The sequence below is a fragment of the Rhinolophus ferrumequinum genome, chromosome 8 (genome assembly GCF_004115265.2).
Source record: "Rhinolophus ferrumequinum isolate MPI-CBG mRhiFer1 chromosome 8, mRhiFer1_v1.p, whole genome shotgun sequence".
Classification (NCBI taxonomy): domain Eukaryota; kingdom Metazoa; phylum Chordata; class Mammalia; order Chiroptera; family Rhinolophidae; genus Rhinolophus; species Rhinolophus ferrumequinum.
The window spans coordinates 7,917,598-7,941,766 of NC_046291.1; the positions used below are offsets into that span (position 1 = coordinate 7,917,598).

Sequence of the window (24,169 nt, forward strand, 5' to 3'; positions counted from 1 at the left end):
GGAAAACAGACTGCACCTCTTGATGGGAGGAGTGGTCAAGTCACATTTCAAAGGAGAATGTTGCTTATGAAGAAATGTTGCCACCATCTTCAGACACACTCTATCATAGTTCACCCTCTGACCACAGCAATTCACATTTCCCACATGCAAAGTACATCCTCCCAGAAGTAACACTCACTGAAGCATTGGAACAAAGGCCAGGACTCATCATCTATCAGATTCAGACCAGACAACATTCTTTATGTGCCATTCCTTAGGTGCATCTTCTCTTGAACCAAAGACACAGAAACTGAAAAACAAGTTATGTCTACTCCCACTCTCAAAATTCGTAAATGACACAGGACGGAATAACCACTGTGGACACTTGCAATCAAACAGGGGGGATTGGGAGGCACTTAGCAGTCATTGGTCCATAGCAATTCTGAAATCCAATCGGGCACATGTTGCTGGTTCTCCCAACCCCACGACAAAGAACATTCCTTGATAAGGGTGACACAGGTATGATTTATAAATATCATAAATTGTAATTCCCACCCAGCACCACAGGTTTCTTTTTTTCTTCCTCTAGTCAATATTTCTCTCTCTCCCACAGTGTATTTACTCACTTGCTCAACTCTATAAACTGCAACAACAAGTTTCAGAATTTCTATGCATCAGTATGAAAATTTACTCAGTTGAATTCTAAATTTGTATGGAATTTATTTTTGTTTCTGTTACATATTTAAAATACTATTGCAGAGAGTATGTTTTAGGATTTTGCATTTGTATTTATAAATGAGATTGGTCTGTAAGTATTTGTATGCTGCCATAATCAGATATATATATAGGGTGATCCTGGTTTGGTAAAAATAACTCCTAAAACTTTCTACCATTTTATATGCTTTGGAATAGCTTATAGTGCTTTAAATTAACCAATTCATAAAATTATGGAGCCTAGAGTTCTTTGGGGAGGTAAAATTGATGATATTCTCTGCTTTTTCATGGTGATTAGACTCTTCAGACATTCTATTTCTATTTTAATCAGTTCTACTTTTATATTTTTCTAAGAAGTTATCCATTGCATTTTTTTTAAATAATTGGCCTTATTTTGTCTTATTTTATTCTTTTTTGAATACTTCCATGTTTTTTGTCTGTATTTCTTTGTTTCCACCTTCCATTCTAGAGGCATTGTAACAGTTTTTAATTCTTCTAATACCTGCAAGCTTCAAGGTGCATTTTTAACTTATTTGTTTTAAATATTGGAACCAAAAATAAAATATCTTTAACATGCTATATATTTGAGCTAAGGTCATTAGGGTCAATTAGGGTCTCATATCCCCTAATTCCTGTCTATCCACTTTTGTGCTACAATACATATTATGCTACAATACATTTCTTATCAAGTCTTCTCTCCTTCAAAATTGATTTAGACTTTGTTCCACTATCTTTGGGCATTTTATTCTATAACCCCGAAGTCTGAGTTCAGCCAGAATATTTTTTCTTTGTTAGTGTGTAGACACATATGAAATTTCTCCCTTTCTCTCTGTAGTTACATATTTAGTTATTTTTGACTGGATAGGATTCAATGTAATATTCTTATCATTGATCTTGCCTGGCACTCGGACTCTTCTCCATATAACTACCCGCTTCTTTTTTCAGCTCCATTAAATCTGATCCATTTGTTCTGGGCTCACTTTCAAGAACATCTATAATCTATATGCTGACTATCTGTTCTCTGTCCTCCCTATTTATTATTTATTAAAAAAGGAGAAAAAAGCTCCAGAAAGCACTCCTCCTCTTAGGTCATTAGTATGAGACTTAAATATGGTAACTTAAAATGGTTGCATTCTGTGGTCAATATTTTAAACAGAATAATTTTTTTTAGTATTTTAATAATGCTACTTGCTATCTGTTAACCAAACCTTAAAGGATATAAACTTTTTTTACAGTATTTTTCTTTGCTCAAGACAAAGATAGAAAAAGTCATTGCAACTTACTAAGTCCTGATCTGTGATTCTGAGTTTTCGTTCTTATTTAGTGTCAATGAAGGATTGTTACGGACTGAATTATGTCCCCCAAAAATACATATCTGGAAGCCCTGACCCCCAAGGTGATTGTATTTGGAGATAGAGCCTATAAGGAGGCATGTAAAGATTGAATGCGGTAAAAAGAAAAAGGCCTTAACCAGTTAAAATTAGTGCCCTTACAAGAAGGGGAAGAGACAGCAGAGCCCTCTCCCCACACAGGCACCGAGGAAAGGTCATGTGAGGATGCAGCAAGAAGGTGGCCGTCTGCAAGCCAGGAGGGCACTCTCAGCAGGAACTGAATCAGCTGGCACCTTGACATTGGACTCCCCGCCTCCACTGTGAGAAATAAATGTCTGTTCTTAAGCCACCCAGTCTGTGGGATTTTCTTATGGCAGCCCGAGCTGACTAACACAAAGAGTGAGGGACACCATCACAGAGCCGCCCCTCTCCCCCATAGCAAAGCAGAAACTGTTCAGCAGGACCTCCCAGTTTCCCAGTGAGGAATTGGAGAATAGTGTGTTGGAGTTTTCATGGAGGTACCTAGTGTCACAGACTGATACACAGAAAATGCATACGATCTCCTTAGTTCCTATGTCCAAGTGTTTCCATAATAGTGTGAGCTGTGAAATGGACTGACTTCACCTATGGTCCAGAAAAGGGTGGAGGCAGTTTGAGCACTTAAGAAAAACATGTAATGAAATAGAATTCCTTTCATTATATGGGAAGACCACAATTATGGCCATAAAGTCTGCCACTCCTGGTGCCATTCTGGGAGGGAATGATGGGTCCTAGAGATGATAATTCCATTGGTATAGTCTTCAGATTTCCATATCAGTCTAAGGAGAGCACTAGAGGTTTCTCTTCCCAGCATAATCTCAATGCATTATGATAAAAGGTACTCCTCCCCACGGGTCTCCCAGTGGACAGAATTGCTGTTTTAAATTATCTTGAATCCATATATGATCCTTTCTTTCATTCTGGCAATGATAAGCTGAATTAATGAGCTTGCGCTCTCGCTCGCTCTCTCCTAGCGTGGCTCTGGGTTACTCTATTAAACACACACACACTAGAGAGTCGTTTATTTCTTTCAAGTTGGAAGTTTCAACCTTTATCAGTCTGGTTGCCGAGACAACCAAGACCCCTATCTCTGGAACAGGCTCTCCCTTTGCCTCCCTTTTGTTGCTGCACTGCACTCCTGGTTTTCAAACTATTTCCACCCACGGGAGCAGGGTTTGGTTTATTCTGCTTAGCTCAGCTGGTCTTCCCCCAACCTCTATGAGTATAACACAGGGACTCAGCTCCCACTCCCCTCACAAGAACGCAGGACATGGTGAGGCCCCAAAGGAACAGCAACGGAGCCATATATAGGGGAGTCATACCACTACATTCTCGATGGTGGCTGCCTGAGACACAAAAGCAAACATCCTCCAGTATCCCAAAGAGGGGTCTTCCTGCACCCCAGTCTCATTGGTGGCGGGGGGAGACACAGGAAGTAGGATCAACACGATCCGAAATTCACAATCCTCTTGCTAACCGCACTTGCTGGAAGCAATCCACTCTTGCTAGCATAGCCATGGCAGTTATATTAGTGGCTAATGGCTAACTGGTTACAGCTGATGACCAACTAGTCACAGCTGGTGGCCATCTACTATCCGAGCCAGCACCATTCCACGTGAGATCGTGAGCCTGGAAACCTCTCTCTGGGACTCCATCCCTACAATGAGTTATAGGCACAGGCCACCCTCCTTTTGGTCTCCCGCTGCCCAGTCTGAGCAAATTCAGCACACACCTCCTTAGACATCAAAAACTCTTAATAAAACCAATGTCGGTGACACCCCTACCAACAATACCAATTGCCTGTTCACAGGGACCCCTCCTAGTCCTGCACCCGGGTTATTTCTGTCTTCCGGGGCCAGCTGGGTTTCATTCCTTCCCTCCGCCACTGGCCAGGGCTGCTGAGAGCCCAGAGCAATTCAGGACGGCCTCCACCCAAGTTGTGACACAGAAGGTTATATATGACTTTAAAATGGTTCCTGAAACTTGGCAGAGCTAAAGATGCAAAAATGGAACAAAGGAAAGCTTTGCAGAAGTAAAAGTTACTGGAGTCATTCTATGTAAAAATAGGTATATTCCCCCCACCTCCAGCTGAAGCCAAAATTCAACCTCGGAAAACTCACTTTTAGGAGCTGAGAAGGCATGGTCTCCTGCTCAATTACATGCACCCTCGGAAGAGTTAGGCTTAATTGGCAATCAGCCTGTGGACTGAGTACATTTTTCAGGTGCTTTCCAAGCTCAGCTCTGGCAGAGCCAGGCTCTGAAAGGACGGAGCAGGCGCTCTGGACTTCTACAGGGGACTGTACAATGCTGTTCCGCCACCAGAGGGCAGTGTGGACCCTCTCCAGAGACTGAAAGGCACTGAGGTGGTAAAACCCCTGTGGAAATTAGGAACTAAAAGGAAGCAGTGAGAGCTTTTAAGGGGGCAAAGATGCCCTCAATGACTATGTAAAGGAGCTCCAGAACCAATCAAATACGTGAGCCAGGTCTTCCCCAGATCAGACTTGCTAAGAATAACCCGTTGGACAGTCACGTGAGGATTTTCTTACAGTGACAGCCCCTTCTGTTCTTTATCATGAGTTTCAAACCTTGCAGCTAGCATAATGCAACAACTGAGGTGCACGAAGCAATGTGGATTGGACAGAGGGCTATGGGGTCTAGTTTTTCAACAGCTTGGAGTCGGGTGATGGACCCCGCCTGGAGATGGCCCACAACTCCTTCAGACCTGGACTCTAGAATCTCCCATTTGCTGGAACCTGAATTACAGACCGACCCATTAGCAAGAAGGCCGTCCCCTCCCCCATGAGCTGCTCCACAGGACGCTGCAGGCCAGGATTGGGTGAGGAAGCTGCATCCACAGAGGAGTCTTTGGCCTTAATAAAGTAAATTTGACCAGCTGGTGTTTAGAAAGGGTTTTTCTGAGATGGCTGTACATCTGTCCACTTCCCATTTAAATTGCTGAGGAGGACACATGTCACCTCCACCCTTATAGGCTCTTCTGGCTGGTCTAACAGTTAAATTGGCATGAGACTGATTAACAGGAGGGGAAAAAATTAATTTTGTATGTACAGGCACTCCATACAAATAAGGGGCCCCACAGACATCAGTTAATTGAGGCTTATATGCCATTCTGAACTAGGGAGAAGGGGAGGAAGGCAATTCACAGGAAGATGGAAAGGGCAAATGTTTGGTAAAAGAATGTTTGCCATGCCATGCAGAGACAATGGCACACAGGGAGGAATTTGATCTCCAGGCCCTGCCAACCTCCCCCCAAGCCCACCACAATTGGTTCACTTTCTTTGTAGTTATTTCTCGTGATAGATCTCTTCCTGGAACAGGCCCTCTATCTAAATTCTTTTTAGGTAGTTAAGGAGGAGGTATAAAGGTCTTCCTGAGACTTTTGTTTCATAAAAATAATCAGCCTAAAATCATCTTCATGCCAAAGAGACATACTTTGGAGTGGGAAAATCCTGCTTTCCCACAAAACGGTTGACCAATTCAGAATCACCAGGGAACATGTTAAAATGCAGATTTGGGGGTTCCTGGCCCTGGGTGAGAATCTCTAGGAATGATGCCCAGGAAGCGGTGTTTTCAACAAGTTTAACAAGTTTTTTAGATAACCCTTGTTTGGGCACAATTGTTTGACCTCGATTGCGCTAAGATAAGATTGTTCTGTTATGTGACTTAAACTTTTGACAAAGGAACAAATTTAACTAATGTGTCCATGGTGCTGGCAGCAGTAGAACGTGCAACTTAACAGAGAGGGCTGCCCCACCCTGTAGGGTAAGGCTGCCCCGTGTTTGTGATTGGGTTGATTTTTGCAGTTGGTTTGTTTGGTTATTTAATGTTTTGTAGTTTATTGAAACATTTATTTCAATATAACCAGTTTTCAGCAACAACAGTAAGAAAAAAAAATGAAGCTACCTACAGAAGCAAAAAACTAAACAAGGAAGAGAGATGAGTGGAGAGTAAGGAGGAGAAAACTAAGACAAATCAGCAGAACGGGCCAGATTGGAGGGTGTGGGGGCAAGCTTATGAGAGGAAAAAAGACTCTTATTGAGCATCTGTCCACAGGACTTCAGAAATGGGTAAATAGAGGTGATTTTTAAGAGGATTTGCTGTGGGTCAGTCTCAAGAGACTTGAGATGTGCCCTTGAGTTGCATTCTGAAGCTTTTTTTGCATGTTGGCTTGGTATTATATTTGATTGTGAAATCACCCTGAACTGGCTGCCAGGCTCCCACATTGTATCTGGGCTACAGGCAGTTGTGAAAAGCATGGAAGTCAGACGATTGACAGTGACGATTGACAGTTCTGGATTCAAACGCTTCACTGCAGTGGCCCCTTGGGGAAACAAAAAGTGAAGATGGGAGGGGCCCAGAGCTGAGGACCACAGGCCCCAAGGCAGCACTGAAGCAGCAACACCTTGCAAGAAGCCCTGGGGCACCCATCTTCTAGGGACCCAGAGCAGAGGGGAGACAGGAGGGAGGAGAGGGCAGTGTCCTAGTATAACCCCCCCTTCCCTCTGAGTGCTTCGATGGCTCAAGTTCCCACTGTCTGGGCTTTTCAGGGGGTGAAGTGGGAGTGGGGGAGAGGAATGCAGTGCCCAGTGGAGGGGGGAGAGTATGTATAGGGGCGGGGAAATCTACTCTAGGCTCCAGCTTCTATCCTAAAATACCTAAAATCAAAACACACCTTCCCCTGATGAATTTATTTCCTTCTGACACCTGCTCTTGATCTCCCGAAAAGATTCATAGTTCTATTTAGCTGGCAGTCCTTCTTCTTAACTTTCTTCTATTTAACTGGTTAACATTGTCTATTTCACGGAAGTCATTTCTTGAGAACCCCTAAGCCTCACTTGGGCTTTGTTCTGCTAAAAGAACACCTGCCCTCAGCCCTGGAGTATATAAAGCTGTCTTTCACTGACAGATAGTGGAGGGTACGCGGCCCAAAATTAATTACTCTAATTTCTCAGATAGGAAGAAGCATCATTTCATCCAATCACATATGCAAAGTGCCTGGCACCCAGTGGCCGCTCAATAAAGCTAACTCATTGCCATTGCCTGAGATAAGTGATAGATCCTTGCCCTTGCCCTCCCCATTGCCCCAGGTCCCCCCTTACCAACTGGCCCATTGGTAGCCAGTAGAGCTGAGGTCCCATCATGCTTCATGCTTTGGCCCAGGCAGAGCACAGGTGACCAGCTTCTGACAGGTTGGCCAGAATCCACAACCCTGGCTGAGATCAGGCAGGTGGATCCCCAGAGAATTATGACCCAGCCCGAACACAGTTTCCCAGGGGAGGACCAATGGGCAACCCCAGGTGCCTTACAAAAACACCTAATCACTAAAAGACTTGAGTTCTTCATACCCACAAGCAAAATCCCAAGGGCTGCCTCAGTTTCTCCAGCCCCTATTGCTACTTTCAGTTCTGACCCCAGTTTAGAGACAATTGCCTTGGTCTATTTACCGACAGATTTTAAAAAACAAACAAGAGGCTTTAAGCTCAGTAAGCTTAGTCACTGCAACTCTCATTTTCACTCAGGAGAAATAGATTAAGAATTCAAGACTCCTCACCTCATCTATTGATCTGCCTCTGCCCTTTGATTCCAAAGACAGGACCTGTCTGTGAGCCAAGCTGGATATTTTCACATTAGTATCAGGCTCTTAATGGATCTCTTCAGATACCAGCACCACTGAGAGAGCCAAGTGGGGACACAGCCTCCAGATGTGCAAATTTCTGGGTTTTTTTCATCTGTCTGAAGCTGTACTTCTTTAGCATATTCCTTCCCTGTCTACCAATCAAATTCTGTCTTTCCTCGACCCCCAAACCCCTACCCCTGTATTGAATCAGTCTAGAAATGACCTGCTAGTTCCGGCCCTGCCTTCAATTTCTGAACATTACCCAGTCTGGTGCCTTCTTCTTAAATACTCCCAAGGAAATACCTGCACTACCTGAAAGAAATAAAACGGGAGAACCAAATCTTCTGTAGTTTTGTTCAAGCTCAGAATTGTAGCGCACCCCTGAGCCCACTAAACCATGGATTCCATGGCCATCCGTAAAACTGGGTGTGTGTAGAAGGTAAGGAGGATAACAGGGTTCCATATGCCCCATTTGTAAAGATTCTCAGAGAAAAATACTTTTTGTAAATGCCAAAAATGTGATAGGACTGTCCATGAAATCAACTATGAAAATTATGAAACATGAGTCATGGTTCTGTTCTGAAACTATAAAAATCATAATTTTTCATCATGACAGAAATCAAAAACTTATTCAACAAATGGCTCTAGAACAACTGTATATGCACATGTAAAAAATAAATAAAAATGAAAACAGAACCTCAGCCATAATTTCATACCATATACAAATATTAACTTAAAATGAATCATAGAGCTAATTGTAATAAGTAGAGTGATAAAGCTTCTAGAATAAATATGGGAGAAAATATTTTAGACTGTGGCCAGCAGCACAGTTTCCCAAAGATGTCTACTCCCTACTCCCTAGAACCTGTGGATATGCTATGTGATATGGCAGAAGGAATTTTGCAGATGTAATTGAAGTTACAGAGTTTAAAATATGGAAGTATCCTGGATTATCCAGGTAGGCCTAATCAAATCATGTGACCTCTTAAAAGCAAAGAACTGTATCCAAGTATGGAGACGGTTTTTATTTATTTTTGTTTGTTTGTTTTTATTTTTTAGATGTGGATTTCCAATTGTTCTAGAACTATTTGTTGAACAAGTTAGGTTTTTTTATTTCTATCATGATGAAAAATTCAAGATTACAATCATAAGAAAAATTCCACGTTCCTTTACTAGCTCTGGGAGTTAGGGACCCATGTTCAAGGACCAGAAGGAGGCCTCCAGGTGCCACAAGCAGCCTCAGCTGATACCAGCAAGAAAATAGGCGCTTCAGACCTACAATCTCAAGGAACAGGATTCTGCCAACAACCTGAATGAACTTGGAAGTAGATTCTTCTCGAGCTTCTCTATAAGAACCCAGCCAACCAACACTTTGATTTTGGGCTTGTGAGAAACCAGAGCAGAGAAACCAGCCAAGGAACCCACACTTCTGGACTATAGAACTGTTAGATAATAAATTTGTGTTGTCTAATGCTACTAAATTTGCAGTAATTTGTTATGACAGTATCAGAAAACTAATAAAGAGACCTTGGGGTAGACAAAGATTTCTTAGATAAGATATAAAAAACATGAACCATAAGAGCAAAAATTGGATAAATTGAACTATCAAAATTAAAACCATCTGTTCTTTGAAGATTTTTTTTTTTTTTTGAGGATACTTTTAAGAAACTAAAAATTTTAAAACCCAAGCCAAGGGACATCCAAGATGGTGGAGTATATAGACATCACGCCTGCCTCTTTCCATGAACACATTAAAATTACAACTAAATTATAGAACAATTAACTGGGAGAACCATCCGAAGTCTAGTTGGAAAGAAATTTTATAACTAAAGATATAAAGAAGAAACCACATCGAGACCGGTAGGAGGGGTAGAGACGCAACCCAGGCTGGTCCCAAACCTCCGTGTGGTGGCTCAAAATAGGGAGGGATACCTCAGTCACAGAGGTTCCCCCCAGAGGAGAGAAGGTCCTCAGCCCCACTCCAGGCTCCCCAGCCTGGTACCGAAAAGAGGGGCACCCACAACATTTGGTGCTGAAAAACAGTGGTGATTCCAACAATCCGGGTGGGATGGAAGGCTGCAGAAAACCCAGACACCCTCTTAAACAAACTGTGCACAGACTCACTCGCTCGCTGGTACTCACCTTGGGCTCTAGCAGAGGGACAGTGACTCGGGAAACATCAGAGACATACGAGGGGCAGACTGAGGTGTGTGGCTTTGAGACCAGGGCTGGAGGACAGTCGCCATTTTCCCTGTGAGGGGTCCTTCTCCCGAGGAGCCAGGCAGGTGGCCGCCATCTTTAACATAGAGCCCGCCCCCTACTCTTCCGGCCAAATATGAATCTGATTGATCTGGTGAGCTCCAGGGCTCTGTCCTACTGACTCACTGGGACCGCAACCCACTCAACTCCCCCAACGCCAGAAGCACTTTCTCCGAGAGCAGCCAGCCCCGCCCACATTGCACTCTTTCTTGGAAAACTATTGGAGTCCACAGCCCCCAGGTGGTTAACAACTGGCCTCCGTGTGCTCTGAAATGTTTTCTGAGTATCTCCAGACTCAGCACTGGCACCAAATCAGAATCTACAGTAATCTGGTGAACACAATTCTTCCCATTCTAGTGAGTCCCTCAGACCTTGCCTCATCCAACTCGCATACCACATAAGGCTAAAATTTAAGGGAGCTGGCAGGTGGCAGCAGGCCTCAGGGCATCCTGGCTTTTTGCGGAGCTACCCCAGGCCTGGTACTGGTTGCAGCCATTCTTGATATCGCAGCACGGCCTCTCCTATGTGCCTCCAGGTTTAGCACAGTCAACAAAAACCATGGATCATACTGTAGCTCCTACAAGGTAGTCCCTGGATGGTCACCAGCAGTGGGTGACATAGGCATGTACTTGAACTGCTCCCAAGATGCCCCAGAACCAACATACCTGGAGGTTGGCTTCAGACCACAGCAGAACACCACTCAATTAGCCCCACAAGAGGCACACACAAAGAGGCATACACCAGAGCCTGCTGGGGCAAATCCCACTCAGTGGGATAAGCCCTCTACACAGCAGACTGTAAGCTGTGGATGTGGCCAAACTCCAAAGCCAATCAGCCTGAGGGTCATTCCCACCCACTGATGTGCCAAGAGCAATCAAGGCTCAACTATAAAAGGAGAACACACACAGAACCCACACAGGGAAACTCCTGGAGCACCCCGGGGAGGTGACCAAGGAGACTGTGCCACTGAGCCACGTAGGGCACCTATTACATAAGGCCACCGACCAAGACAGGGAGATATAGCAGATCTACCTCATACATAGAAATAAACACAGGGAGGCAGCCAAAATGAGGAAACAAAGAAATACATCCTAAATAGAAGAACAGGAGAAAACTCCAGAAAAAGAACTAAACAAAATGGAGGCAAGCAACCTACCAGATACAGAGCTCAAAACAATGGTTATAAGGATGCTCACGGAACTCAGTGAGAACTTTAAAAAAGAGATAGCAAGCGTGAAAAATGACATAGAAAGCATAAAAAGAATCAGTCACAAATGAAAAATACAATAACTGAAAATGAGGCATGCACTACAAGGAATTACCAGAGGATCGAATCAGTGATTTGGAAAACAAGGTAGCAGAAAACACCCAACTGGGACAGCAAAAAGAAAAAAGAATCCAAAAAAATGAGGATAGTATAAGAGACCTCTGGGACAACATCAAGCATAAGAACATGCATATCATAGGGGTACCAGAAGGAGAAGAGACAAAGCAAGGGATTGAGAACCTATTTGAGGAAATAATAACTGAAAACTTTCTTAACCTGGCAAAGGAAATAGACATACAGGTCCAGGAAGTGCAGAGAGTCCCAAACAAGATGAACCTAAACAGACCCACACAAAGACACATTATAATTAAAATGGCAAAGATTAAAGACAAAGAAAGAATCCTAAAAGCAGCAAGAGAAAGGCAAGTGATAACTTATAAGGGAGCTCCCATAAGATTGTCCACTGATTTTTCAACAGAAACTTTGCAGGCCAGAAGGGATTGGCACAAAATATTCAACGTGATGAAAAGCAAGGATCTACAACCAAGACTACTCTACCCAGCAAAGCTATCATTTAAAATCAAAGGACAGATAAAGAGCTTCCCTGACAAAAAAAAAAAAAAAAAAAAAAAAAAGCTAAAGGAGTTCATCACCACCAAACCAGTATTACAGGAAATGTTAGAGGGACTTCTTTAAGATGAGGGGAAGAGGGAATCAAAATTATGAATAATAAAATGGCAATAGCTACATATCTGTCAATGCAAATTGATTAAATGTTCTAATCAAAACACATAGGAGGGCTGGATGGATAAAAAAAACAAAACCCTTACATATGCTGCCTAAAAGAGAATCACTTCAGATTGAAAGACACACACAGAGATGGACTGTAAAAAGATGGAAAAAGATATTTCATGAAAATGGAAATGAGAAAAAAAAACAAAAAAAACACTGGAGTAGCCATAGTTATACCAGACAAAATACGCTTGAAAACAAAGCCTATAACAAGGGACAAAGAAGGACCCACTAATCCCACTTCTGGCTATTTATCCAAAGAAACCCAAAACGCTATTTCAAGAGGACATATGCATTTATATGTTCATTGCAGTATTGTTTACAATGGCCAAGATGTGGAGGCAGCATGGGTGTCCATCAATGGATGAATGGATAAAGAGGAGGTGGTACATGTATACAATGGAATAGTGCTTGGCCATAGCAGAGAATGTGTTCTCACCATCTGCAGTGTCATGGATGGACCTGGAGGATATTGTGCTGAGTGGAGTGTCAGACAGAGAAAGACAGATGCAATGCGATTTCACTTATATGTGGAATTTAAAGAACAAAATAAAGAAACAAACAAATCAGAAACAAACTCATAGATACAGAGAACATTTTGATGGTTGCTAGATGGGAGGGGGGTTAGTGGTGTGGGTGAGAAAAGGGGAAGGGCTTAAGTAGTACAAATTGATTGTTGCACAGTCATCATGGGGATGTAGGGTATAGCATAAGAAATAGTCAATAATATTGTAGTAACTATGTATGGTATCAGATGGATACTAGATTTGTTGAGGTGATAGACGGGAGGGGAGATGGGGGCAGGGTGAAAAAGGTGAAGGGATTAAGAAATACAAGTTGGAAGCTACAAAATAGTCATGGGGATGTAAAGTGCTGCATAGAGAATATAGTCAAAAATGTGGTAATAACTATGTATAGTGCCAGGTGGGTACTAGACTAATCAGGGGGATCACTTCTTAAATTATATAAATGTCTAAACACTACGCTGTACCCCTGAAATTAATATAAAATAATAGTGATTGTCAACAGCTGTTAATGGTATAATTTCATTTATATGATGTTAATTGTATAGAAAGAAGGAAAATCCACAAGGACAAAACACAGATTGGTGGTTGTCAGTGGCTGGGTCGGGGAAGGGGACTAACTGCCAAGGGGCCCAACAGAACTTTCTGGGTGATAGAACTGTTCTGTCTTGATTGCTGGTGTCACATGGTTCTATACATTTGTCAAAACTCATTGAACCTACATTTAAAGGGGGTAAATTTTATTTTACATCAATTATGCCTCAACCTACCTTCAGAAAAAGGACACGATCAAGCACCCCAACCCAAGTCAAACCCTACCTGGCACACATAGCTCCCTAAATTGATAATCCTTGTCATTTGCATTCTCCAAGGTAATGGATGTGTTTTCTAGACTTTTTCTGCAAATACCTTGGTAGTAGAAGGCCCATTTAAAGGCACAATTCCCAGAAGAAAGCTGTCTCATTATAAGCCCTCCCCGCTTTAACCCAGTGTAATGATTTAGAATAATTGCCTATGTTCCTTCCTCTCCTCCAGACTAATATTTCATTGTCAGAGTTGGTAAGGATTTAAAAAAAAAAAAAAAAAGAGTACCGTCTATGTCATCTTAGAGCATTTGTTTTCCTTCATTTTACTGGAAAGCGATGGTTGAATTCTCTAAAGTGAGGACATGTTGGCTGCCATCCTCAGAAGTGCTGACAACAGAGATGACAGAAAACAAACGAACACTCCCAGACTTGTCTGGCACCAGTTACCCATCCTAGTGCGGAGATAAGCACTTCCCAGCAAGACGAGGCACAGCACCTGCCTGGGGCCATCCCACTGCCACTTACCGCTCCAGGTCCCTTGTATGGCTTAATGAAGGCCAGAGAATGCCGTAAACTTCAGACTCTTTCCTCCTGATGCTCTAACTCGCTATCAGCCACTGTAAGAAGTCACAGCCAACTACATTATGTTTGTTCTGCCAACTGCCAGGGGTGGAGTAGGTCCATGAGAGCACTACTGACTCAGAAAGCCTGCTAATCATAACTAGCCTTTCTAACGCTTTTCCAGAGAATTGTTTCTTTAGCTTTTTGTCTTTTATGCTAACATATTTTACTGAGCCTAAAAGACCACAGATTGTGAAGAAGGAAAAAAAAAAAGGTTGCAAATGAAACTATGCTACAATGCTTTCTTATTTCTTAGGAATTGTGCTGCGTACTTATTCAAAGAAATTTTGAACTTATTGACACAGATTTTACTTTTTTATCCCATATCACCCATGGGCCCATAAAAACATATATGCAAAGAAAATTAGTTGGTTAGCGTGTTCTGTAAATTTATTCAGAGTTGAATTTTTCTGAATCACATTTTAAATCAGAGTCATCAAATGTCATGCCTTGTGAGATGATTATCTTCCAGGCCAGGGTTGACAAACTTTTTCCGCAAAGGGCCAGATAGTAAGTACTTCAGGTTTCGCAGCCCACTCAGCCCTGCCGCTGTGATGCAGAAGTAATCATAGATGATACTTAAATGGACATGGGTGCGGTCCAAAACATCTTTATGGACCCAGGCATTTGAATTTCATATAATGTTCATGTGTTGTGAACTATCATTCTTTTGGTTTTGTTTTCAACTGTTAAAAAATCTTTTTTAAAAAACCTTGCTTATCCATGGGCTATACAAAAACAGGCAGTGAGCTGGGTTTGATCCGTCAGCCACGGTGAGCCAACTCATACCACCAGGAGCATGAGTAACGCAGTATATATTTTAAAATAGCACACCCTACTCTCCAGGGTTGCCTTTGAACACTCTATTTCACAAACTTGGATGCTGGGGCATATTTGTCAGGATAGACTGAGTTATGCTGCAATAATGAGCAACTCCAAAATCTCAGTGGCTTAAAACAACCAAGGTTTATTTCTCACTCATGCAAGGGCCCCTGAAGGTCAGGGCCACTTTCCAGAACAGCTATCCCCACATAATGACTTACCTTTACTCCTCCATATAAACTTATGCTCCCTTAATTTTGACAAAGGACAAAAATTGTGGAAAATCACATACCAGCCCTTAAAGGATTTCCTCCAGAAGTGACATGTGTCATTTTTTTTCTTTTTAAAGATTTTATTGGGGAAGGGGAACAGGACTTTATTGGGGAACAGTGTGTACTTCCAGGACTTTTTTCCAAGCCTTTCAATCTTAGTTGTGGAGGGTGCCGTTCAGCTTCAAGTTGTTGTCCTTTCAGTCTTAGTTGTGGAGGGCGCAGCTCAGCTCCAGGTCCAGTTGCCATTTTCTAGTTGCAGGGTGCACAGCCCACCATCCCTTGCAGGAGTCGAACCGGCAACCTTGTGATTGAGAGGATGCGCTCCAACCAACTGAGCCATCTGGGAGCTCAGCGGCAGCTCAGCTCAAGGTGCTGTGTTCAATGTTAGTTGCAGGACATGTGTCACTTTTAATGGCAAAACCAATTACATGGCATGGTGACTTTCTCTCCACATGGACTTTGCTCCATGTGTACCTCTCAAAGGGGTGAAGAGTGTCCTCAAAAAATGGTAGCTAATCTTCATCAGATGAACTACCTGTGAGAGAGAGAGAGAGAGAGCGCACCAGGTGAAGGTATCCTTTTTATGACCTAGTGCTAGGGTCTGAATATCTGTTGTTTCTCCGAATTCATGTGTTGAAATCCTAATGCCTGTTGTGATGATATTAGTAGGTGGGGTTCTTCAGAGGTGCTTAAACTACCGTGTTTCCCCGAAAATAAGACCTAGCCGGACAATCAGCTCTAATTCATCTTTTGGAGCACCAACTTACCAGCCACATGAGCGGATCCTCCAGCCTCGGTCAAGTCTTCAGGTGATTCCAGTGCCCCCTTCTTCAAGTCTTCCAGCTGCGGACCCAGGCATCATAGGGCTGTGCCCCCTCTGAATCCCCCCTCACCTCTGTGTCCCATCTGAATTACTGACCCACAGAAACTGAGATAATAAATGATTATTGTTGTTTTAAGCCTCTAAGTTTTGAGAGTGATTTGTCATGCAGCAATGGACAACTAAGAGCCATGGCCTTACCTAATCTCAAGGGGATGGGGAAATTCGACTGTCTCACTGGCCTAAACATAGCAGAAACTAGTTATTGGCAAATGTGCAGCTCTTACGAGAAGGTACCAATGAGGAGTTTTCCGGCAAAAACCAGGACTTACATTTATTCCTCGGATGATTCATAGATGGTTGTTTGCTGAAACGTCAGTGCTATTGTCCAAGATTCCACCAGGAATAATATCCAAGTTCATAGATGTGTAGGCAATGACTCTGAAGCTGGATAGAAATGTTCAAATGCCATTGTTGAAAACACATCTAGATTTCAGAAATATCAAAATGCAAAAAGCATAAGCATCTTGGAATTAACAGAAATGGTATATCACTGTCTTTTCAGGTCACATGCAGTCATTTCTGCCTGCATTTTGGTTATTTGCCTTTAATTAGAAGATCCAAAGTGGTTAGTTTGGAGATAAAATGAGAATGTGGGTAGAAAGCCCTCATACCCAAAGCAAAGCAAGTGTCTTAGTCCAGTTAGACTGCTATTAAAAAATAACATAGAGTGGGTGACTTTAGTAACAGCATTTATTGCTCACAGCTGAGGCCGGGAAGTCCAAGACCAAGGCACTGGCAGATTCGGTGTCTTGTGGAGGCCCACTTCCAGTTCACAGAAAGCTATCTTCTCACGTGTCCTCACATGGCAGAGAGGGTAAGGGAGCTCGCTGAGGCCTCCCTATAAAAGCATTAATCCCATTCATGAAGGCTCCGGACTTGTGACCTAATCACTTCCAAATACTATTCCATTGGAGAGTAGCTTTCAATACACGAATTTCGTGGAGACACAAACATTTGATCTGTGGCACAAATAATTGAGTGATTTTGCCGATTAAAAAAAATTAATGCAACATAAACTATGGGTATAATGATTACAACCAGGGTCAACCTGACCTTAACTCATCGAAATAATCAGATTCAGCTGGCCAAGAATGGTCCTATAACTGTATATGTTTATACAGAGGAATATAAATTCTTCTATACACATATACAAACACACACACACAGTATGTGTAGCATCCTAAGCCTTAGGTAATGTGTACACCTATATTTCATAGCTAGAAATGAAATTTTCTTTAAAATTAGTCTTTAACAAATGCTTAATAATGAATATCGGCCTTGCTTATAGTTAACTGGAAACCATAACACTGAAAGAGCAGGACATGATAGGATATGAGCAAGAAACAACTTGCCTGATACTTTTCCCCGGGGCACATTCAAACCCCACTTGTGGATTCAACCTTTCATTCAACCTTAGATGAAACCTTGGGTGATATCTTGGATTTCATACTTTTGCCTATCACTCCTTTCTCAAATTGTGGTAAAAAACACATAACATAAAATTTGCCATCTTACCCATTTTTAAGTGTACAGTTCAGTAGTGTTAAGTATAATCACATTGACGTGAAACAGATCTCCAGAAATTTTTTATCTGAAAAAAAAAGTTCTTCTGAAACTGTATGCCCTTTAAACAACTCCCATTTTTCCCTCCTCTCAGAATGGTGACCATCGTGCTATTTTGTGTTTCTGAATATGACTATTTCAGATACCTCCTGGAAGTGGGATCAGACAGCATTTGTCTTTTTTGAGACTGGCTTATTTCACTAAGCGTGATGTCCTCAAGGTTCATCCATATTGTAGCATGTGACTGGATTTCTTCCCTTTCGAAGGCTGAATAATAGTCCATTGTGTGTATATGCTGCATTTTGTTTATCTACTCATCCATTGATAGAAATCTGGGGTGCTTTCACCTCTTGACTATTGTAACTAGTGCTGCTATGAATATGTGTGTGCAAATATCTCTTCTAGACCCTGCTTGCAATTCTTTTGGATATATACCCAGAAATGGGATTATTGGATCATATTGTAGCTCTATTTTTAAATTTTTTGAGGAAACTTTATATTATTTTTTACAGCGATTGCACCATCTTACAATCTCACCAAGAATGCACAAGGATTTCAATTTCTTCACATTTTGGCAACACTTGTTATTTTCTGAGATATAGATATATAGATGTATTATATAAATATTTTCTATATATAGAGAGAAAATATATATTATATATATATATATATATATATATATATATATATATATATCCATTCAAATGTGTATGAGGTGTTATCTCAGTGTGGTTTTGATTTGAATTTTGTCTTCTTTTAAATAAAAGTCCTTTGCTTATTTTCAGCTCCAAAGAACAATCTCATTCTAGCAAATGTGATAAACAGAGTAACTCCCCTTCTCCACAAAGATGCCCTAATCCCTGGAAGTTGTGGTTATGTTATGCCACATTACAAGGAGGAGGTAAGATTGCAGATGGAATTAAAAGTTTCAAATAAACTCCTCCTAGGTTGCCAGTGACCTACCAGGTTGCCAGTGGAATTAAAAGTTTCAAATAAACTCCTCCTAGGTTGCCAGTGACCTCCCAGGTTGCTAGTGACTCCTCCAGGATTAGGAGAGATGGAGGCTCGGAGGCCTGCCCTTCCTAAAGGCAGATGCAACATGATGTTTGCATCTTCTTAGTGGAGCAGGTTCCCAATACCGATTCTTTCTCTTCTGTAGCATGTTGTGAGATCCTCAGTCAGTTATCCCCTCTGGGCCCTTGGGCAATCCTTGTCTCTGGCCAACTGCCACTTATCCCATCTTCAGCCTCTGCAGCCAATGGTAACCTCCAGCCTCCTTCTGCTGAGAGTCCCACCCCTTTGGCATAAAACCTTTCTGGACAGGTCTTTTCCAACAATCCCGAGGCCAGATCCTTCCCTCAGGTCCTCTGGGTTCACAAGAACACTCTGGCCTCCTTTCCCCACGTCCACCCAGAGTACATGTGCAGTTTTCTCTTGTTGCATATGTATCTTTGCTTGGCAATTCTAGCCACAGCCTTTGGCCTCCTCAGGAAAAAAAAAAAAAAACAGCTTAAAATTCGTTAATGTGACCGATTTTACTTCTTGAATTTCTTCTAAACAATAGCCTGGATTCATTCAGCATTTACTTATGATGGGTATTATGAATTACTTTTCTATTCTTGCTTTTAGGGATTTTGTCCAAGTTCATTCTTAGTTAGTCAACATGTGTTTATATGGCATATCTACTTGTTAAGTCAGAAATAGTTTCATGCAGTGATAATATGGTTGCAACTACAGTGAATAAAATCTTCAAAAGAACTTGGGAATTTTGAGATAATTCACATTTTTCCTTAAGTCATTTATTTTCTTAGAGCTATTTGCAAAGTATGTCTTCTTTGAACATTTCCCCCAAAGCCCTGCCATTTCTGACTCTAAATTCAATATCCGTGCACCATTTCTATAGAAGAAAAGAACGATTTACAAGAACTCGACTAATTCTAAGTAACTTTAGACACCTCTTCCTCTTTCCGTTTCCCTTGCCCAAGTTCAAGATCTTCTAGGGAGGCAAAGGATTTTCACATCATGAGAGAGATTATTGCAGATGTCATTCTTGACATAAGCTATCATTCTAAATCCCAATTTAACTTTCCAATTCAAGTTCAGGATAGCAAAACCAAAATTATCTTACAAATGAGAAATTCTCAATAGTTTGCCCTTTGTAGGTCCTCTCTTGGGGAAAACACAAGAAACCAATAACAGCTATAGACTGTTAAAAGAGAAGTGGGGACCTGGAAACAAGGAGAGGAGAGAGACTTTTCACTAAATATTATTTTGAACCTTTTGAATATTACACTATACAGTCTCAGTCCAAAAAATTTAGTTTTAAAATTAATAATTTGTATTTAAAAATAAAAAACTACCATTCTAACATTCAATTAAAGTTAGAAGTAGAAGTTACCTTTTGATATCAGAAAATAGAGCTTTAAAAGTTTTAAGCACAAATTGAATTGTGTATGTTATTAGACCTAGGACTTAAAATTGAGTTAAGCTTGTTAATTTTGGGGGGTTTCTTCTACTCTCTGCTCTCAGATTTCGTAAAATTTCAACAACAAAAAAGAGATAGCGTGAGTTTTGTGGGGAGGGAGTTGTCAAAAGTTATGTCTTACTGAGTGGTGAGTCTATTTCATCTTTTGTGGGGTGCCTGCCATCTACCAGGCCCTGTGTTGGGTGCCAGGAGACAAAGGTAATAAGCCCTGGTGCCTGCCCTGGAGAGAGACTTGCACATTGGAAAAAAGAAGGTGGTGCTTTCAATTCTCAGAGTTGGGGTGGAAGAAAGAGGGAAGCCTTATACTGAACACCTAGAGGAGACAAGAGGGCCTTGTAGCCAAAATAGAATCTACACTTAACACGGAAGCCACTAGAATCTGAAAACAAGGAGACGGGAGAGTGTAGTCAAAGATAAGTCAGGTCTCTGCACCCAAAGCAAAGTGGAAAATCAAGGCCCAATATTCCCAAGCAATCGATCCGGCTCTCAGTGACGATGAAATGATCACCCTGGGCCCCGTCATGCATACAGCAAATCTTAAAGGGAAGGCCCTGACTTCCTAAGCTCCTGCAGGGCCTTTCTAAACCTCAGCTCTTCTCACTTGTAAATCAGGAATAATGACACCTGCATTATAAAATTGTTGTGAGGATTTGACAGTGTATATAAAATGGCTTGCATAGTATCGAGAGCATAATTGTTGCCCGATACATGGTATCTCTTTTCTTTGTTGTTGTCATTCTTATCACTGTTGTTGTTACCAACAAAAAATATTGTAATGGTGAGTTGGCTCATTCCATCCTCATTTCACGCTCCTTTTGGGGTTACATCCTATACTGCCAAGTCTGAAACTAACAGCTACATTTCCCGGTGTGATGGCAGAGGGGTAGTAGATTGGGGAAGAAGGGGTTATCACTTTGTGAAGGGTATAAATGTCTAACTATTACATTGTTTCGTACACCTGAAACTAATAATAATTTTAAAAATCATGTATAGAAAGTTCTAAGAACTAGAAAATAAAGTCTGAGTCATTAAAAGGCATCCCCAGCAATCAAAATAACATGTAAAAATTATATCTGTAAATGTCACCTGTCTTTTGGAGTATCTATATTCCAAAAGAAAGATTGGCAAAATAAATGACAATGTAGAAGATAATTTGTAAACTACAACAACATTTCTTAAAAACAACTTTTATCTTTATTAACAATTGTTATCCCTTAACATATGTTCATTATAAAGACGCTATACGAATAATTAAATAAAAGGAAGAAATTAAACAATCATCTATAATCACTACCAAGAGATAGCACTTGTTAACATTTGGTATTTTAAAACAACCAAAAAACCTATATGTCCCAGACTCCTTTGCTCTTAGGGTCTGAATGCCAGTTTGGTGCCACCAATTCGAGGCAATCGTGTAAGAATTATAAAATGCAACATCTTCCTGTTGTTGTTTCCTTTGGCAAACAAAGTCACAAAGGTATGAGTGGCGTGAGGCAACGGGGGCAGTTGTGGAAGCAGCTGCTTGACCTCCAGATCGCAGCTGCTTGACCTCCAGATCACAGCTGCAGTGGTTTGCTCTTGACATCAATCAGTGGTAGCCCCTGATTTCCACTCCTTCAGCCCTTCCGGTGACTTTATATGCATCTAATTCCTGTATTAACTCCTTTCTGTTTAAAATACCTAGAGTGGCAATTCCTGTTTCTAGAACTGAACGTTGACTGATTCAGAAATGGATGTTCCGTGTAAAGAAGTTTCATATATAAACTCCTGTGAAAGAATTTATTTCATACTGCTGCCTCAGACTTGCTTAGATTTAAATAATGAGCTGTTTAAACCAGTTCACTGTTCTCCTCATTAATGCCATTTTCCTTGAGAGTTGTTGACATAACACAAAGTTTTCTTGGATCCTAAAGTTGACACTGTTTTTGTGGTGATCATAACCCATCCCTTGTTTTTCTTCATACTTTATTTGATTGAGAGGAAAATGGCCCCCGAGACAGTTTTGCCTCCTGGTATCCATTCTTCCTTCCTTTCTTAGTATTCAAAACACTAATTTTTACCTGGGGACCCTATTACTAAGCTAAAATTTATGCCCACTCTCCCTTAAAGCCAGACATAGCCATATGACTAAGTTTTGGCCAATTAGATGTAAGAAAAAGTGTTTTGTGTAACTTCTAGAAAGTGTCTTTAGAAGGAGGGTAGAGACCCTTCTTTGCCCCCTGCTCTTTCCTAGTGGCTGGAGTGTGAATGTAATGATAGGAGCAACAACAGCTATTTTGGGTCCTGAGGTAGCACACAAATCATGGCAAAGTAAAAGAGAATGAGCCTGTTGGCTGCCGAGCTGTCGCCTCCAGATTTCTTTTACATAAGAAAAAAAAATCGATCTCTAACTTTTTTAAGTCACTATTATTTGGTTGTTCTTTTGTTATTATATGTAGCCAAAGCTACCTCTAATTAATATAAGGGGAACAGCCAAATTTCTTAACTCCATATCAACCATGGACTCTTTCTCAGTGTCTAAAAACAAGTGCATTTTCAAAAGCTGCCCAACTACTGCAACACAGGAAGGCATCCTGCCAAAAATGCTGATCTGGGTTTAGAATTAAAGACATAAAATTATTTCAATGAGGACAAATCAATGTACGCAGCAGTGTACGTTGGTAAGCCAGATGAATAATTTTGACTTACTCATATTACTTTCAAAATCAAATCAAGGCACCAATTTTAGGTTGAGTAAAAGGCAAGTCCTGAACCCTAGCCAATGGCCCATTAGGACTAGAGTCATTGATTGAAAATGGCTGAGTTTTTGTTTAAACTGGCCCTTTGCTGTTCATCGTATGACCACAGCACAGTTGACAGCACACCCGATGGTATAATCTGCTCTGCAGCTCTCTATTCCAGACCCCACAGATCAGAGGGTTAAAACACTGGGCCAATGGAAAGATTCCAAAAAGCACCAGATTTAAAGCAAAGAAAAACACTCCACTCATCTTTTCCAAGCCTATGAATATCAGAGTTTGCATTACATGTAAGCTCAATAGATGAATAGGGACTGTTTTCCTTGCTTTGATATGGTTAACCCGTATGTCTTCTTGGTATATTAGAGAGTAACTTATAAGAATGGTAGACAGAAGAAAGAGAAGGAAAACCATGCCAATGGCTCTGGCTGGATTTCAAGATCACCAGGCAAAAGGGTTCAGATTTTAAAACAGCAACCAGAGTGGAGTGGTTGCCCTCTATGCTGAATAGGCAAACATTCTTGAGTATAATGATTATCCAAGTCCCAGCCAGAATCCTATACTTAACTGAATCTACAAAGGACAGAATTCAACAGCCAGCAAATGGCCAGGTGAGTGTTGACAGGCAGAGTGAAGAGGATCCCTTCTCCAACACTTAGCTGGGCCCCAAATACCACCCAGCATGGGGCTGGTGACAAACCACTCCCAGGCCAAGATAGGAGGAAATGTACAGCAGATGGTGACAAAGGAGGATATCTAGGACCTTTCTGCAGTGTCAAATTCTGCAACACTATTGCGATGATGATAGTGATGAATGTGGCAAAGGAGAAAGGGACAACGTATACAGAGGCCTTCACTATTGCTTCAAGCATCAGCCAATCCGAGATGTTGCAGTGCTCAGAAGACAAGTTCATTATCTTCAGGGCAACTTGGTTCCTACAGGAGAAAAGAACAATTGTGACTCTGTCTTAAAGCTTCTCACGTGCTTTCCCATGTGATCTTGTGTACAGTCTCAAGGAACAGATTGTATGTTGTTCAGTATAGAGGATGACAATTTTAGATAGTATTGACCTGGATCACAGAAACTCGAGAAATCATCTAGGGTCTTCTCTTTATTTCAGGGGAGCGGCCCATACTCAAACCATCTAAAAGGAGGGCTTGAAAGACGTACACTCAATACTCAGCAAATGGCTCAAAATCAGGTCAAGGTTTTACCTTTTATGCATCCTTGTCCATCTTTGATTATGAGAACTTTTTCATTTCACAGCACAACATTGCAAAAGTCAACTGATTAACCACCAAATACTGTGAACACCTAGTGCATGCAAAGGTCTGGGGAAGAAGTTCCGGCAAGCTGTGAGGAAGGCGGGAGAGTCTTTGATGTGGACACTTGACTTCATTTGGGTCCATCAGACATGAAAGGGAGATTAGCAATAATG

The 24,169-nt window shown here is 41.4% G+C and overlaps 1 pseudogene; it reads right to left on the minus strand.

Moving 5' to 3' along the window:
* Positions 1–21,534: 21,534 nt before the first annotated feature.
* Positions 21,535–23,684, minus strand: LOC117025856 (uncharacterized; annotated as a pseudogene).
* Between the last annotated feature and the right edge of the window lie 485 nt (positions 23,685–24,169).